General features: G+C 41.2%; 1 long non-coding RNA gene across 1 annotated transcript; it reads right to left on the bottom strand.

The window, feature by feature from the left end:
- Positions 1-14,034: 14,034 nt before the first annotated feature.
- LOC147895229 (uncharacterized) lies at positions 14,035-14,609 on the bottom strand. The gene is made up of 2 exons (XR_015541950.1): positions 14,419-14,609; positions 14,035-14,291 (listed from the first exon to the last, which is right to left on the bottom strand). It is a non-coding gene; the product is annotated as an uncharacterized LOC147895229 (long non-coding RNA).
- Between the last annotated feature and the right edge of the window lie 1,638 nt (positions 14,610-16,247).

The raw sequence follows: 16,247 nt of genomic DNA, 5'->3' as shown, positions 1-16,247 counted from the left end.
TATACAAAAATCATCTAAAAACACCTCCAAGAAATCCCCCAAATAAGGAGCAAACACCATCTACATAAATCTTTGAAAGGTAGCAGGAGAATTGGTGAGGCCAAATGGCATTATTTTGAATGCAAATGTCCCCCAGCATGTGGCAAATGTGGTTTTAAGCACATTTCCTTCGGCAATTCTGATTTGATAAAACCCATAGTAACCATCACAGAAAGTATACATCTCATGACCACTTACATTCTCAATAATGAGGTCTTGAAAGAGAAGAGGATGATGGTCCCTCTTGGTGGCTGCATTGAGTTTCTCATAGTCGATGCAGACCCGCCACTTGTTGTTTTTCTTTGGGGTGACTACCACTGGTGAAACCCATTCAGTATTTTGAACTGGAACAATAAACCTAGCTTCTACAAGCTTCTACAACTCCGAGCACAAAGCATCAGTCTATAGGGGCCCTAATCTCTAATACTTGTGAGCCACAGGCTTCGCATCAGGCTTCAGCTCTATCTTGTGCTCTCAGGGCAGTCACATGGCGAAGGTGGTGGTAGCTAGTTGCAAAGAGGTCAGGGAAATCTTTGAACATTTCTAGGAACTCGTTTTTCTCACTTAGAGTGAGGTCTGGGGAAAGCAGAGATTCAAGCTTTTGAGGACTAGTTGTTACCTTTTCTATAGGTGGCAGGGTCGGAGACACCCCCATCATGTAAACTTCCTCCTCTGAGAACTCCTCCCCCTCGTCTGATTCTTCCATTGATTCAGACACTGAGGATGAGAGAGTATCACTGTCTTGCTCCTCTTCTTCTTCTAGTTCTGTGGCACCTGGTTGCACTGGGATCTTCTCCTTAGAAGCACCAAAAGACATGTGTCCTATTTTCCAATAGCTGACTACATCACTCTTTCTCAACAATGTGAGAATGCTCTCAATGGAAGCAAGAACAGAAGAGGGAGAGAGAGAGACAGAGAGCCACACAAGTTTTGGTGGGTGCAGAACACCCTAATCTTCTTTTTCATTCATTTATATATGTGTTTGATTATTGTACATAACCGGGGTAAAGGCACATTGACCTTTAACCCCCACAACCTCCCACTTAGAGGACAATGTGCCTTTAAGGGAGAACAACTAATGAGCATACTCTCCAATGCCCATCAATACACGACAATACTCAAACCCTCGGGGGGGTCACTATGTATAAACCCTCTATATCACGTGCGTTCAAGGCCTATATTTAAAGTCCCTTATCTGTAAAAAATTTCATTAATAAAATGTACCCCTTTTCTATACAAATCTGTAAATTTTTCCCAAAACTATTTTAAATAGTCCCTTATGTATATTTATTTATGTAAATTTTAGAAATTAAAAAAATCCTTCTGTTGAACTCACGTGATAGGGTTACATATGATGAGTGACCCCCCCGAGCTCAAACCGCTGATTAGGTAGACTCTTCGTCAGCATATCTGCAGGGTTATCATCTGTATGAACCTTCACAAGCTCTATGCACTTGTCCTCAAGTACCTCCCTGATGAAATGGTACCTGACCTCAATGTGTTTGGTCTTTGCATGAAAGACCGGATTCCCTGCTAGCTCAATAGCACTTATGGAATCACTGCAATGTCGGTACACCTGTATGAATCCCCAAATCTCCCACTAGCCGATCAAGCCATATAGCCTCCTTGCAACCCTCTGTGGCTGCAACATACTCAGCCTCTGTGATAGATAAAGCAACACACTTCTGTGTGCAAGACATCCACGACACTGCACCACCTGCAAAGGTGAACACATAACCAGAAGTGGATCTCCTACTATCCACATGCCCTGCATAGTTTGAATCTATGTACCCAAGTTCATGCATGTCTCCTCTACCAAAGCAGATGCACATCACCTTGGTACCCTTCATGTACCTCATGATGCACTTAACTGCCTCCCAATGCCTCTTTTCTGGATTAGCCATATACCAGCTAACAACTCCCACTGCAAATGCAATGTCTGGTCTAGTAGCTATCATAGCATACATAAGACTCCCAACTGCTGATGCATAAGGAACCTTGGCCATCATGGCCCTTTCCTCATCTGATTTGGGACTATCTGTATGTCTCAGTTTCACATATGGAGGCAATGGAGTACTCATTGCCTTCCCCCCCTCCATATTGAAACGCTGCAATACTTTTGTAACATACTCTTTTTGTGGAAGCCAAAGGAGTTTCCTACTTCGATCACGCGTGATGCGCATACCAAGAATATGACCTGCAAGTCCCAAATCCTTCATATCAAAGGCCTCATGCAACTTGGTCTTTAATGCATCTAGCTCATAAGTATTCTTGCTAGCCAATAGCATATCATCCACATATAGTGCCAAGATTATCAGGCTATTATCCTTAGCCCTTTTAGTGTAGAGACAATGATCAATTTCACTCCTTCTAAAACCCTAGGACCAAATGAAAGCATCAAACTTCTGATACCATTCTCTAGGCGCTTGCTTAAGACCATAGAGACCCTTCTTCAGCTTGCAAACTAAATGCTCTTTGCCCTTTTCTTCAAAGCCTTCTGGCTGCACCATGTAAATTTCCTCATGCAAATCCCCATGCAAGAAATCTATCTTGACATCCATCTGCATAAGATCCATATCCTCTGATGCCACTAGTCTAAGCATGCATCTAAGTGTGGTCATAACCGGGGTAAAGGCATAGTGACCTTTAACCCCCACAACCTCCCACTTAAAGGACAATGTGCCTTTAAGGGAGAACAACCAGTGAGCATACTATCCAATGCCCATCAATACACGACAATACTCAAACCGCTGACTAGGTAGACTCTTTGTCAGCATATCTGTAGGGTTATCATCTGTATGAAACTTAACAAGCTCTATGCGCTTGTCCTCAAAGCATGCTCAGCTAGATCACCTGGGCTCTGATACCAGTTGAGAGTGCACTCAACGGAAGCAAGAACGGAAGAGTCAAAGAAGGCAGAGCAATTGATAGATATGGAAGATGTTACAAGGAAGATGAAAGCAGACCAGGTTCTACAAGGAGCAACACATTTTAGTACACTTGTTAGAGGTAATAAAAAGTAAAGCTGGGATGTTGTCGTATCTGCTTGTGCAATTATAGATGATGAATATAACAAAATAAGTAGATGGTCTGAAGAGTGGATTAAAAATGCATTAAGCAAGACAAAGAGACCTACACCATTGCCTGTTCTAGTGATAGATATGATCACGTCCCGCTATAAGCGACATGTTGGATTTAAAGGACCATTAGATAAAAAGATGCCATGCAGAGTATTTGTAGTAGGAGCACATTTTGAAAGCATGGATGTTTTAAATAAGTTGCCATGTGATATGGTTTTGGGTCTTATTGTCCTCAATACAGTGTCTGAAGAAGAATCACATCGGTGGAGTCAAGAGGATTTCTCTCGCTTATTCACACTCTTTGAATGCGCAAAGCAACAAAACTAGAAATTCGCCTTAGCATGGGGTTCATATTATACAAGTGCCAATCAAACATCACACCAATACATGGTTCTTCGTGTTTGCTTTTACAAAGGAGATCATTATAATTGTGGCCAACTCATGCCATCAAACTGCAAACCTAATATCTCCTGGATAGAAATAGAGAATGTAGAAGAAAGATGGAATTCGAAATATGTTGATCATTTAATTTATTCATACTGTCATGATGATGAACACCATGTTGTAGATGTATTCATAGGTGGGGTTGTCACTCGAGCAGCTCTCTTGAAGAAGAGAAAAGGTATAGGCCTGACAAAATCAAAAGGTGAAGTGGGAGATTTGGAGGCAATGTGTGCACAGCTTATTGAGGTTGATGAGTCTCTAAAGGTGTGGATAGACATTCCTAAAGGCAAGGCATCCATCGAGGCAACTCCAATAACAAGTGTTGAGCTTCTAAAACAAATATACAACCAAGCAAAGAAACCTCATCCAACATCTCCAAGGAGTTCACATGATGAAGAGCATATAGGTAATGACGCAAGATAGTGATTGTAAGAGATTACAAAGATATGGTGTTGTAGGCATAAAGTCAACCCTATGGTTGACCCGTAGTACTTGGGTACTATATATACCAAGTACTTCTATTGTTTCATTTGAACATTTCTATTGGAGCTTTCTTGTGTGTGCACTCTTGCTCACTTGTGTTCACAACTTGTCTCTAATCAATCAGGGGATGCTTCCCTTGTTGCAAGTGATACATGGTATATTGACAGTGGTGCTACTAAGCACATGACTCCTTGTTCGCCAGGAGTGGATTGAGAGCATCACACCTGTTCATGGCAGATAGGTTACATGTGCCAATGATGCTTCTCAAGACATCATCGGAGTTGGGCACATTCCTATTCAGATTGATAATGGGAAAGTTAAGTATATCCAAGATGTTTGGTATGTTCCAGATTTGAGGCACAATTTGATTTCAGTTTCAAACATTTCCCATGATCAACATATGTTGGTTGAATTTTAGGATAGCTAATGCAGGATCAAGGATCCAAAGAAAGGGTATGAGGTTGTAGCAACAGGCACATATGATAGAGGATTATACAAGCTTGATGCTCAGCCTTATGATCAGAAGGTATTGGCTGTACCAAACACTTACCAGGATGACTTATGGCATGCCAGACATGTCCATCACAGGGCATTGTCCTACTCGTACAACAATAATATGACTCAAGGAATGCCAAAATTTCAGCAACCAACAAATGAAATGTGTGCACTTGGCAAATTGCATTGCTTGCTATTCCGTAAAAAAGGCAAGAATTGGTTCAAGGCAACCAGAGTGTTGCAGATAGTGCACAGTGATGTATGTGGCCCCATGACTATTCCCATGCATAGAGGAGCAAGATACGTTGTGACCTTTATAGATGACTTCTCTAGGTTCACATGGCTTTTTCTCATGAAGGAAAAATTTGAGGTGTTCTATTGGTTTCAGGAGTTCAAAGCTATGGCTAGAATTGGAACGCTCAACTCAGATAGAGGGGGAGAGCACATGTCACATGCATTCAAGGGATTTTTGAAGCAACATGGGATTAAACATCACTTGACATTCCCTTACACACCACAGCAGAATCCACTCCTTGCGAGGAAGAATCATACTCTCATGGAAATGATGAGATGCATGCTGAAATTCAAGAGAGTCTAAAGGCTTTTTGGGGAGAAGTAGTTGTGACAGCCACTTACATTCAGAACAGATGCCCTACCAAAGCTTCGGTTAATGTGACTCCATTTGAGGCTTTGTATGGCTTTAAGTCAAAGGTTAGTCATTTTAGAGTTTTTGGCTCAGTGGCATATGCTTTGGTTCCAGATGTACATCTGACTAAGCTTGATGACAAGAGTGTCAAATGCATTTTCGTGGGGTGTAGCATTGAAAGCAGGGGATTTAGGCTTTAAAATCTTGCTACCAGGAAGGTAATAATCAGTAGAGATGTTCTCTTTACTGAGAATGAGTGCATGTAGCCCACTAGTGTAGACTTGCCACCATATGACATCCAGTTTGAGGATCATGAGACGGAGTCTCTTGATGCTTCCCCTTCTAATTATCATAGTTCATATGGCTTGCCACATGTTGAGGATGGCTCTCCCTCAAATGTTTTAGATTTGCAGCCAATTAATGAGAATAGACTACCTCATGTTTGGAGGCATTATCAATGTCGTGAGGCCACTAAAGGTGATGTAGCCTTGAGTGGTACATCAGAGAAATCTATTCCATGTTGGGCAAGGTTTACCATTCAAGATGCTAAGGATCAGCCTACTTTGGGGAAAACCAGGGCCAGCACTTAGAAAAATAAAAAAAAGGTCAATTTTGCTTTGATGACCTCAGTGATGGAAGCTAAAAATGAGCCTCAGAGCTTCAAGGATGCTCAGCATAATCTAGCATGGCAAAAAGCTATGGAAGTTAAGTTTAAATCCATTAAGAAGAATGCCACATGGGACTTGGTTGATGCGCCCATTGGGAAAAATGTGGTTGGCACGAAATGGATTTATAAGGTGAAATACCATTCAGATGGTATAGTTGAGAAATACAAAGCCTGTTTGGTTGCCAAGGGGTATGAACAAGAGGAGGGGATAGATTATGAGGAGACATTTGCTCTAGTGGTCAAGATGACCACATTCGTTCTGTCATCTCTCTTACAATGTTTTATGGTTGGTCGGTGTACCAGATGGATGTCAAGACTGCTTTCCTCAATGGAAATCTTAAAGAGGAGGTCTATGTACATCAGCCCCAAGGTTTTGAGGTTAAGGGACAAGAGCACAAGGTATGCAAGCTCAGGAAGGCTCTATATGGGCTAAAGCAAGCACCTTGTGCATGGTATCAGAAGATACATCAGTTTTTGTTGTCCCAGGGCTTCGTAGACACTCATACAGAGCCAAATCTGTATGTTTTGCAACAAAATTCAGAATTGGTTATGTTGGTACTATATGTGGATGACATCATACTCATTGGCAGTGATTTGCAGTAAATTATAGCAGTGCAGTCCGCTTTATGTCACAACTTTGAAATGACAGATTTGGGCCTATTGCACTATTGTCTTGGCATTGAGTTTTGGCAGACCCATGATGGGATTTCTATGTCACAGACAATATTTGAAGGGGTTGTTGCAAAAATTTAAAATGGAGAAATGTAAGACTGTGGCTACTCCATTGGAAAAGGGACTCAAGCTGAGTAAGCATGATACTGCTAAAAAATTTGATGGCACTTTGTATAGGCAGTTGGTTGGCAGTTTGATATATCTATGCTCCACACGGCCTGATATTGCCTACGCCATAGGTCTTTTGAGCCAGTTCATGCATTGTCCCACGATCAGACATTGGAATGTAGTAAAGAGGGTTCTGAGATATGTCCATGGCACTCTCTCTCTTGGCTTGCATTATGCTTTAGATTGTGATCTAGCGCTGAGTGGTTTCACTGACTCAGATTAGTCAAGGGACATTGATGACAGACGGTCCACTACTGGCTATTGCTTCTCATTGGGTTCAGCCTGTATCTCATGGCTTAGTAAGAAGCAAGAGTGGGTCTCTCTTTCCTCTAGTGAAGCAGAGTACAAAGCTACAAATTCAGCCACTACGAAGTTAATGTGGTTAAGGAAGCTTTTGTATGACTTGCATCATGCACAGGATGGCGAAGCAAACTCTATCTTCTGTAATAGCTAGAGTTGCATTGCTATAGCCAACAATCCTGTCTTTCATGCTCGCATGAAACACATTGAAAATCATTATCATTATGTATAGGATTGTATTTCTAATGGCTTCATTGATCTCATCTATGCTCCATTTGAGGAAAATGTGGTAGATATCTTCACCAAAACCGTGCAAATAGATCTTTTCTTATGACATTGACATGGCTTGGGGATTAGAGACATTCTCACAATGTCAAGGGGGGTTGTGAAGTGATTCACAATGAAATTGTTTTCATGCACTCCCATAGGTTGCATATCCATCTGGATGAATTTGTGCAACCATGGTACTTTAGGTATTGCAGGGTATAGATGTTTCCAGGGTATTTTCAACCATATCTTTGAGGGGGGAATTGTAAGAGATTACAAAGATATGGTGTTGTAGCCATAAGGTCAACCCTATGGTTGACCAGTAGTACTTGGGTACTATATATACCAAGTACTTTTATTGTTTCATTTGAATATTTCTATTGGAGCTTTCTTGTGTGTGCACTCTTGCTCACTTGTGTTCACAACCTATCTCTACTTTGTTCCTACAGTGATGGTATATGAAATATTTGACATTTATTTTTGGTACATTTGATGATTTGTATTTTCTCTTTATTAGTTTTATATTATTTGTTATTGTTAGAATAGTCTTTTTATATCGAACGTTAAATTTTTTTTATGTGTTCAAAATATATGTAAATACAATTTGCAATGATATGAAGAGCACTAAGGAAGACAAATAATCCTTGCAGCCCTAGATTGATTTATTTTAATTGACAAAATTTATTTGAAAGTTTGTTTAATATATAGTTGACACAACTTATATTGTTTTTCATACGGGTACTTGACAGGCGCTTCTCAATTAATAACTACTGTCAAGAAAAATGTTCAAGAAGATAAAGATATACAAGATCCTTATACAAGTGTTCATGTGCATGAAAACTTAGATATTAACAATCCCCATAGGATTTTGGCTTATTCCACACTAGAAGAATCCCATAAGATAGGAAATTGCACATTTAGTGAAAGGGAATCTATGCATATATTTAGAGATTGCTCACATGAGTCATTTAACCATGATGTGGATGATGCAAATACTCTACTAGTACAAGAGAGCATTGAGATGGGCATTTCTAAAGAGGATTCAAGAGAAAATATAGAATGGTCCTCCAAAACAACTTATTCAATGTGAGAATCCATGCAGGGTTCATCACATACAAAGGAGACTCATAGAATTCATAAACGAGGCATCATTCTAGACTTAAATGGATTATTGCTATGCAAGGTTGATAAGAGCTTCTTTGAATATAGACGTTATAACATTGAGAGAGAGAAGATATTGCTACGGAATGGCTGCATAGAGTTTCTCCACGTTCTTCTAGAACACTTTAATGTGGGCATATGGTCTTGTGCCTTGAGGTGTAATATGAAGCGAAGAATTGAACTACTAGAGGTAGCAAATAAAAAGTTACCTTTCTTCATGGTATGGGGACAGGAGGAATGTTATAAAAGGCAAAATCCTCCATTGTTTGGACTGGACAAGCAAAATGTAGAAGCAATCATTCAAGCCACTTTATAGCATGTGGGAATCATGGAAAGGACAATATGATCCGACAAACACTATCTTGATAGATGATAGTCCATACAAGGGTTGTGTAAATCCTCTTGGAACTTGTTTGTTTCTAGAGCCATTTACCCTTCATAGTCAAGGCCATGCTGAACTCATAGAAAAATTATTGCCTCATCTCCTTTAATTAAGACATGTTTCAGATGCCTGATTGATGATGATAGAAGATCCCTTTGGCCAGTTTCCAGTGACACTAGGTCATCCCTTGTATGGATACTTTGAGAGTGTTATCAAGCATTTTCAAAACTTATGGAGTTGTATTCCTCCTCCAAAAATATTTTGGGAAGAAAGTTACTCTTCCTCAAACAAGGAGAAGAAACCATCAAATTTTTTGAAGCATGATCAACAAAAACAAATGAAGTAGTTAATGGGAAAACTAGCACCACTAAGGAAATTATCTGCCAAACAACTTGACATATTACAATCAATGTGCAATATAGATTCAATGAGTGATGTGGAGGCAATCTTAAGGGATTAACAACTTGGATTCTCGGGTCGATATATTACAAGCATAATTGCAAGAATTTATCTTCGGCCTTTGGAAGATTGGAAAAGACAACATGGCAGTAAGAGAACAAGTAACAAATGACCTCATTTGAAAAACTCGATTACATATCTAGTTTCTCTATAAGTGGTGCTACTTTTATTTTTTCCTATTACTCAAAAGAATTAGCATCAAGTTTTGTTCTAAATTAGTGTGGTAGTGAAAATAGCATGATGTTTATAAGCTTCAAAGAATTATACTAATGCTAATGCTTTACTAACATACATTCATATCATTAAAGGATGTGATGCCAAATTGTTTGAAGTTAAGGCAATAGTATAATTTCTCCAAGTTTTGGACAATTGATTTAGATGTAGTAAGTTGGCCACTTTTGGGACGGTTGCAAGCATAGATGAGTTGAAGATGCATGAAGAGAGGATGTTGGCTATTACAGAGATCAATTTTGCAAACGTAGCTGCACTTAAGGAATTTGGGAGCTCATTTAATGTTAGGGTTATCATTCGACAACAACCTCAATACATGACATTTGGTAGAGAGGAGATTTCAATCCTCGCAAATCCTAACAAAGCGGTTAATGACAAAGTACTGAGGGCCATCCTTAGGTTTGATACAACTTTTTCTTAGCTTGATACTTCAGTATTTTGATTGAATCTAATGAGCTAACTTTTGTTTATTTGTGGGTATAGTATGGTTATATCATAGCTTCCTAGTGCTGCACAAAATCATGTATATATATTAAATTCTCTTCTTTCTTGTATACTTAGTGACATAGCGATGATAAGATAAAGACCATAGACAATGTTTATGCCTGGTTGGAACCTCTACATTTTGATGGCATGTGAGTCATCTATATGGCATATCATGAGGGGTAAGTAAAATTCCCAAAATTATGTTTACTCTTTCATTGATGAGATTGTGTCAAATAATAATTAATCTTAATTAATTATGTAGCTCACATTGGAGTTTGATGGTTGAGGACCTTGAAGAAGAAGAAATTTGGTTTGTCAATTCAATTGCAGGATTTCATGGCTCAGAGTTAATGTAAGTGTTCTCTTAATATGTATCACTTCCACGTTATGTTTCTTATGCAATACACACACTCATTTCTTTTATATGTTATGATAGGTAGGTCGGCACATAAGCTGGTATCTGCTATTGGGAAAATCAAGTAGCACCAAGGTAACTTAGTAGACAAAAATAATTTCAAAAGATGCTTGGTGGTGTTGCAAAAGGGTGTGCACACTATTAGCTAGAAAAGAAATCAGGACAAGAGGCTAGACACTAAGCATGGTGACGCTCAAGGGCCATAGAGGAAAGGATTATGTGAGGGCAAAACATTATTATGGGAGGGAAAAAGGGATTAGAAGTGGAGGGAATGAAGAGGGAGACTATGGCACAAGGGGAAAGGGAGAGGGAGAAGAGAAGCATGTACATGATGGGAGGAGGAATGTAAAGATGGAGACATCAAGGAAAGAGGGCCACGCTTTATTTGAAAGGAAGGGAAGGGGAAAATCAAAGTACTAGCTAGGTGGTTTTACAAGAATGAGCGTGTCCCATCAAATAATAGCCCCCTCCTTTTATAGCCAAGAGAGAGGGTCTCTCCCAATAAATGCATCCTCCCACATGCATGGTGTGTGTCGAAGAGTCTCCCATGTGGGCTAGGTGGTTACGCACTCTCAATTGTGTGCGATAATGCTTGGCCACATTTTTCCACATATATCAACTCCCATATCCCAAGTCTATGATACTCCCTTGGTCTCTTCCCAATTTTATAATACATTCAAACATCTAGGAGGACAAGTGGAGGGTTGGCACAAGGAATCTTGCCACCTCATCCTACTTTCCCCATTATTTAACTTGCACTCTTGGATCTTCTATACCTCCCCCACATGGGCCTATCCTAAATGGAGGGAATAACCCAATATAATATCCATCTCCACCTATTTTATATTGCTTCTCCCATGGACTTTGAGCCATATCTCACTAAATGCAGGCATGGGACCACCTAGGTGGAGGGGTGGCACATGGAGGAGCCATGCCACCTTAACATTTTATAATATTACTACCATGGATTATGTACAACACACCTTATGGGTCCTCTTACATGGAAGGGTGGCACATGGTCATGCCCTGCCACCTCAACCCTGGGCCCTATGCACTCCATATTTATGCCGTTTTACTATGGTCAAATTTATCCATAACATTTCTCCCCCCCAGGCAGGGAATGCATAGCATTTCCATGCTTGGGACCATCATGCACAAAGAAGGGCTTGAGATAACGCTTCTTGATCACCTTCTTGCCATATGGCTCATGCAGCTCCTGAACTTATACAGACCCATTGCTATGTGCCTTGATGACTTTGTATGGACCAGCCCACAGTGGTAGAAACTTCTTATCCATTTGGTGGTCCAATCTGTTATCAAAGCATAGCAAAACATCCCCCTCAACAAAGTGTCTTTCCCATCCCTTGCGAATCTTAGCATCCAAGTGGGCCTTTTGTCGATTCTTTTGGATCTCTGTTTGGTGTAGTGTAAGGCGTCGGGTTTCATCTAACTTCTCAAGTTGCACCAATCGGGCCTCTACATGTTCATCTTCTATCATCCTCTATTCTTGTGCCAATCTCAAAGCTCAAATCTCTATCTCTAGTGGTAAAACGGCCTCAGTACCGTACACGAACTCAAAAGGAGTGTGACCTGTAGATGATTTATGAGTGATGTTGTAAGCCCATATGGCTTCTGTGACCTTTTGATCGCACTGGCTCCTGTTCCCTGTGGCCATTTTTCCCATGGTTTTACAAAGGAGGCCATTGGTCCACTCCGTTTGACCCATGGATGCTGGATAATAGATGCTATAAGTGTGATGATCAATACCCATATGATCCATGAGCAATTCCACTGCTTCATTTAAGAATGGACTCCCATGGTCAGATACTATTTCCATGGGTGTCCCAAACCTTGTGCAGATATATTCAAATATGAAATTTGAAACTGCCTTACCATTTGTAGCGGGGAGGGCGATAACTTCAGCCCACTTAGTGACATACTGAGTGGCTACCAAAAGACACTTCTTTTTGCGGGCAGTCATGGGCAAGGGCCTGGCAAAATCTATTCCCCACTTCTGAAACGGATGGATGAACATCACTGGGTGATGTTGCCCACGACACAAATCCTTCCTACCAAAGAATTGGCATGGTTCATAGGTTTTGCATTACAAAGTGACATCCTTGAACAAGGTCGGCCAATAGTGTCCAGCATGTAAAATCTTCTTAGCCCATCTTAGTACCCCATCCATGCGTTGACGGTACAACACCCCATTAAGGAGGGTGTAGCGCCTACTATCTCTACGGATCTTCTTTCTCTCATAGCTAGTACTTTCTGGAGGAAAGGAGAAAGCAGTTAGAAACCTATAGATACCACCACACCATGGATCCCCAACTTCTATGGCAGCTACAAGGGTTACATCAAGGCACTCCTCTAAATCTATCAAAGCATTCTTCAAGTTAGAACAACCCCCTTTTACAAATTTGAAAGAATAATCATATTCTTTTAGAACTGCCAACCATTTGGCCAACCGGCCCATGGGAGAAAAGGTGGATCATCCGATGTGACAGATTGGGATTGGATGGTTGAAAATCAATGTGCTGCACAAACCATTGGATGGAGATTTGAACATGCCCACTTGTGTGCCCCTTGAAGGTGGCCACTTTCTTGCTCCACATGCATGCCCAACTTGCCCACCCTTTGTTTTGGGCCATTAGATCTAGTGGAGATCTAATGGCTACCCTTGATTGTAGTTATAGAGTTCCTAGACACCTAACACATGGTGCGCCCTCTTTCAGTCGCCCTCGACCTCATTAAATTCATGTACAGACCATCCAATAGGGAGCTCTCTATCAAAATGCTCCATTTAATATAGTTACCACTACTTTTTCACTTTAAAATATTAATCCATTTTGCTAATTAGCCTCTTATGATGCCCTTTTAGAGTCCATACTTTCCCTAATGATTTCCCTTGCCTACCTTTGAGTCTCTTGAATGGACACTTTTTAGTACATAGATGAGTGAGGCTTATAGAAGCCGAACCTTCAATGATGTGCAAAATGCATGAAACTAAGCACTAGTGGGATACATTCTCTACTAACTTGGTCTGTACCATTCCCATTCTTTGCACACTTTTCCGAAACGTAAGCGATTAATGGGGAATTAATGCAAGCAATTAACAAGCCATGGATAGGGATTCGCTAGATGAGTTGTTTAGAAGAGTGGCGCTTTACAGTTTTCTTATACGGGGACTTAATGGTTGTGCTGCCTTGTTTTCACATAGAAAGACTGCAATCTTTTGAGTAAGATATGGATGATGACTTAGAGAGATGAGTCTCATACTTCTCTACGCGATGTAGTTTCCAGCCTCTCTCTCTCTCATCTCTCTCTCTCTCTCTCTCAACTGTACGACTGTGGTCTCACTTGTTAGCACGAGAGATTACGAAACTAGGAAGCACTAAAAATAATGACGTCTAGTCAGATGCCCGTGTTATCACAGGCATGGATTCCCCCTCTCCTTACTTTTCTAGTGTATTTTCTTCACCACAAGCGCAGACACACCACCTCCTTAAATTTTCTCTCCTTACTTTTCCAGTGTGTTTTCTTCACCACAAGTGCAGACAGCACCACCTCCTTATATACTTAAGCTGAAACAGTCTGCAAAAACGTATTTCACAATGTCCACAGCTTGGTCGTTCAACAGACAAAAAGCAGGCTGTAACAGCACTCGTTTTTCATTTATTGCTCGTCTGTCGGCTTACTACATATCCCATTTTGTTCCTTCGATGTAAATATACGCGAAACATATCGCATGATCTGTGAGTTGCACCACTGCCTTTAACCCAACTCACGTCAACGGAAGCCCGAGGGTTCGGCTCGGATGAGCCCGTCCACGTCTTCGCAGCATTTTTGGACGGTCGAGCAGCAAATTTCAGCAGTAAGGACGGTGCAGATGAGGCCTGCACATCAAACAAGTAAGTCATTTTTGGAGCACGGCGACTGACAACTTAAGCGGGACACACTCTTCTAAGTTTCTCGATTACGCAACGGGATCAAAGAAAACGATGAAAAGATCGTTGATCATACAAACAGTAGTATCTAACTCCGCGAGGAGAGCATCGTAGGATGAGGGATGAAGGCGATGAGGAGGGGATGATGCGACATGAGGTGCTGCAGCTGAAACCAAGAGGAGAAGAATAAGGAAGCTGGTAGGGACGCGATCCATGGACAAGGAAGGAAGGAAGAAAGGAAGGCTGGGTAATGAAATGGATGGTTAGAGAGGAGAGGAATGCCGAAGATCTCTTATAGAGTAATATTATTCACCCCTCCTCTCTCTCGTGTCCCTCTCTTCTCCTCAACGAAGTAAGAACGCTCCTCTCGTTTTGAGCATTCGACACACACTCCTCATAGCACATGTGCATGCATGGTCTCGTGATGAGCATGCTCATCACGATATCCCTCGCACATTAGTCTCTTCCTCTTTTTATTTAAAAAAAAAACCAAAAGCCTAATATATTAACAATGTGAAAATTCACTCGACGCGCCAAAGGAGATGTGACAACCTCACCCTTAGATTATGAAAACCCTTAAATCCCCTCTCTCGTCATCCTTCTATCATAGCATTCATTTCATGCCCTTGCACAATTCCCATAATAAGAGAAGCCAAAACAAATGCTATGGCTTTGCCTTTGGCATGCCAAAAAAGGCCTGAGTCAAAGCCCCAAGCAAAATCAGACCCTTAACAAAATCGGCCCTGACAAAAAAGGGCAAGCAACCTTGGGCCTACGTAGCAATGCATTTTATTTTCGGGCGAGTAGACACCCCAATTCCATGGCATCTGCACTTATCAATGTGATAGTTGGAGAAGTTGGTGACGGCTCCCATACTGGTGAGAAGGGTATGTCCAACTCCTCAATTGGTTTTGGTGACTAGGGCAGAGTCATTTCTCTTTCTTTGAGTTCTTTTTTGATGATTATAGCCAATAAGTGTGGAATTTTACATTTTTGGCCCGAAGAACCATAGAGATTCTTGGTAAAGCCTAATGACGAAGTGCTGGACCCAGTCTTATTTTAGCTTCCTACTCAGCAAAACAAATGTGCGGAGTGGAAGGGAGTGATCTTTGCCGTACTTAATTCCCAGGATTGTGGATAGAAATTGTGCTGCTTCCTTGAGGCGATGGTTAAGGATGGTGCGAAGCAATATGCCAGTGTGCCCTTGGTGAGGAGAGACTGTACTTCAATAAACTTTGCATTAGCAGACCCTTTAGGGTATTTGCCACCTTGTTTTGGCAGTGAGAAAGCCCTTTGAATGACTGAACTGTCGAGGATAATGTTGAGGGGGACTCTGTTGTACAATGATTGTACCGTACTTGCCATCCTTTGCATTACTGGAGTAGTAAGAATGGAGAAAGTCCTTGATGTAGGTGGTCAGGGTAGGACTGTCCTCCAAGGATTTGAGACTCTCATGCAAACTGCCTAGACCTCGTTCCTCTAAATAAGATGTTGCTTCCTGGGAAAGAGCATAAGTCGATGTGGGTGGCTAGACAAGTTCCAGTGATTGTGCCTTGTTAACGGTTATGTAGGTCGGTTGTGACTGGGGTGGCATTTGTTTTGCTTGGTCATGCACTAAATCTTCTTCGGAGCTATCGCTTTGGACCACGAATGCCTAGGGTCTCCGTGGTTGAGAGGATGTAGATGGCTACAAACTCTAGAGGGGGTCCCGTGGTTGAGGCAGTGGGCTCTTTTTGCGCATCCTCTTTAGTGGCGGCATCTTTTCTGAACCTGCATCCATGTGCATATAGTGTACCATTGATCATCAGATTGATTGGCATGCCGGTATGACCTTTCTATGTGTGTGTGAGAGAGAGAGATCTTTTTTTATACATCCTTTGAGAGTGTGGAATGAAAGTGTGTGGT

This window comes from Dipteris shenzhenensis, chromosome 13 (assembly GCF_047967505.1).
Source record: "Dipteris shenzhenensis isolate YYH24624 ecotype China chromosome 13, Dip_SZ_1.0, whole genome shotgun sequence".
NCBI lineage: Eukaryota > Viridiplantae > Streptophyta > Polypodiopsida > Gleicheniales > Dipteridaceae > Dipteris > Dipteris shenzhenensis.
The sequence above is the reverse complement of the archived record's forward strand: the minus strand, read 5'-3'. Positions and strand labels throughout refer to the sequence as shown.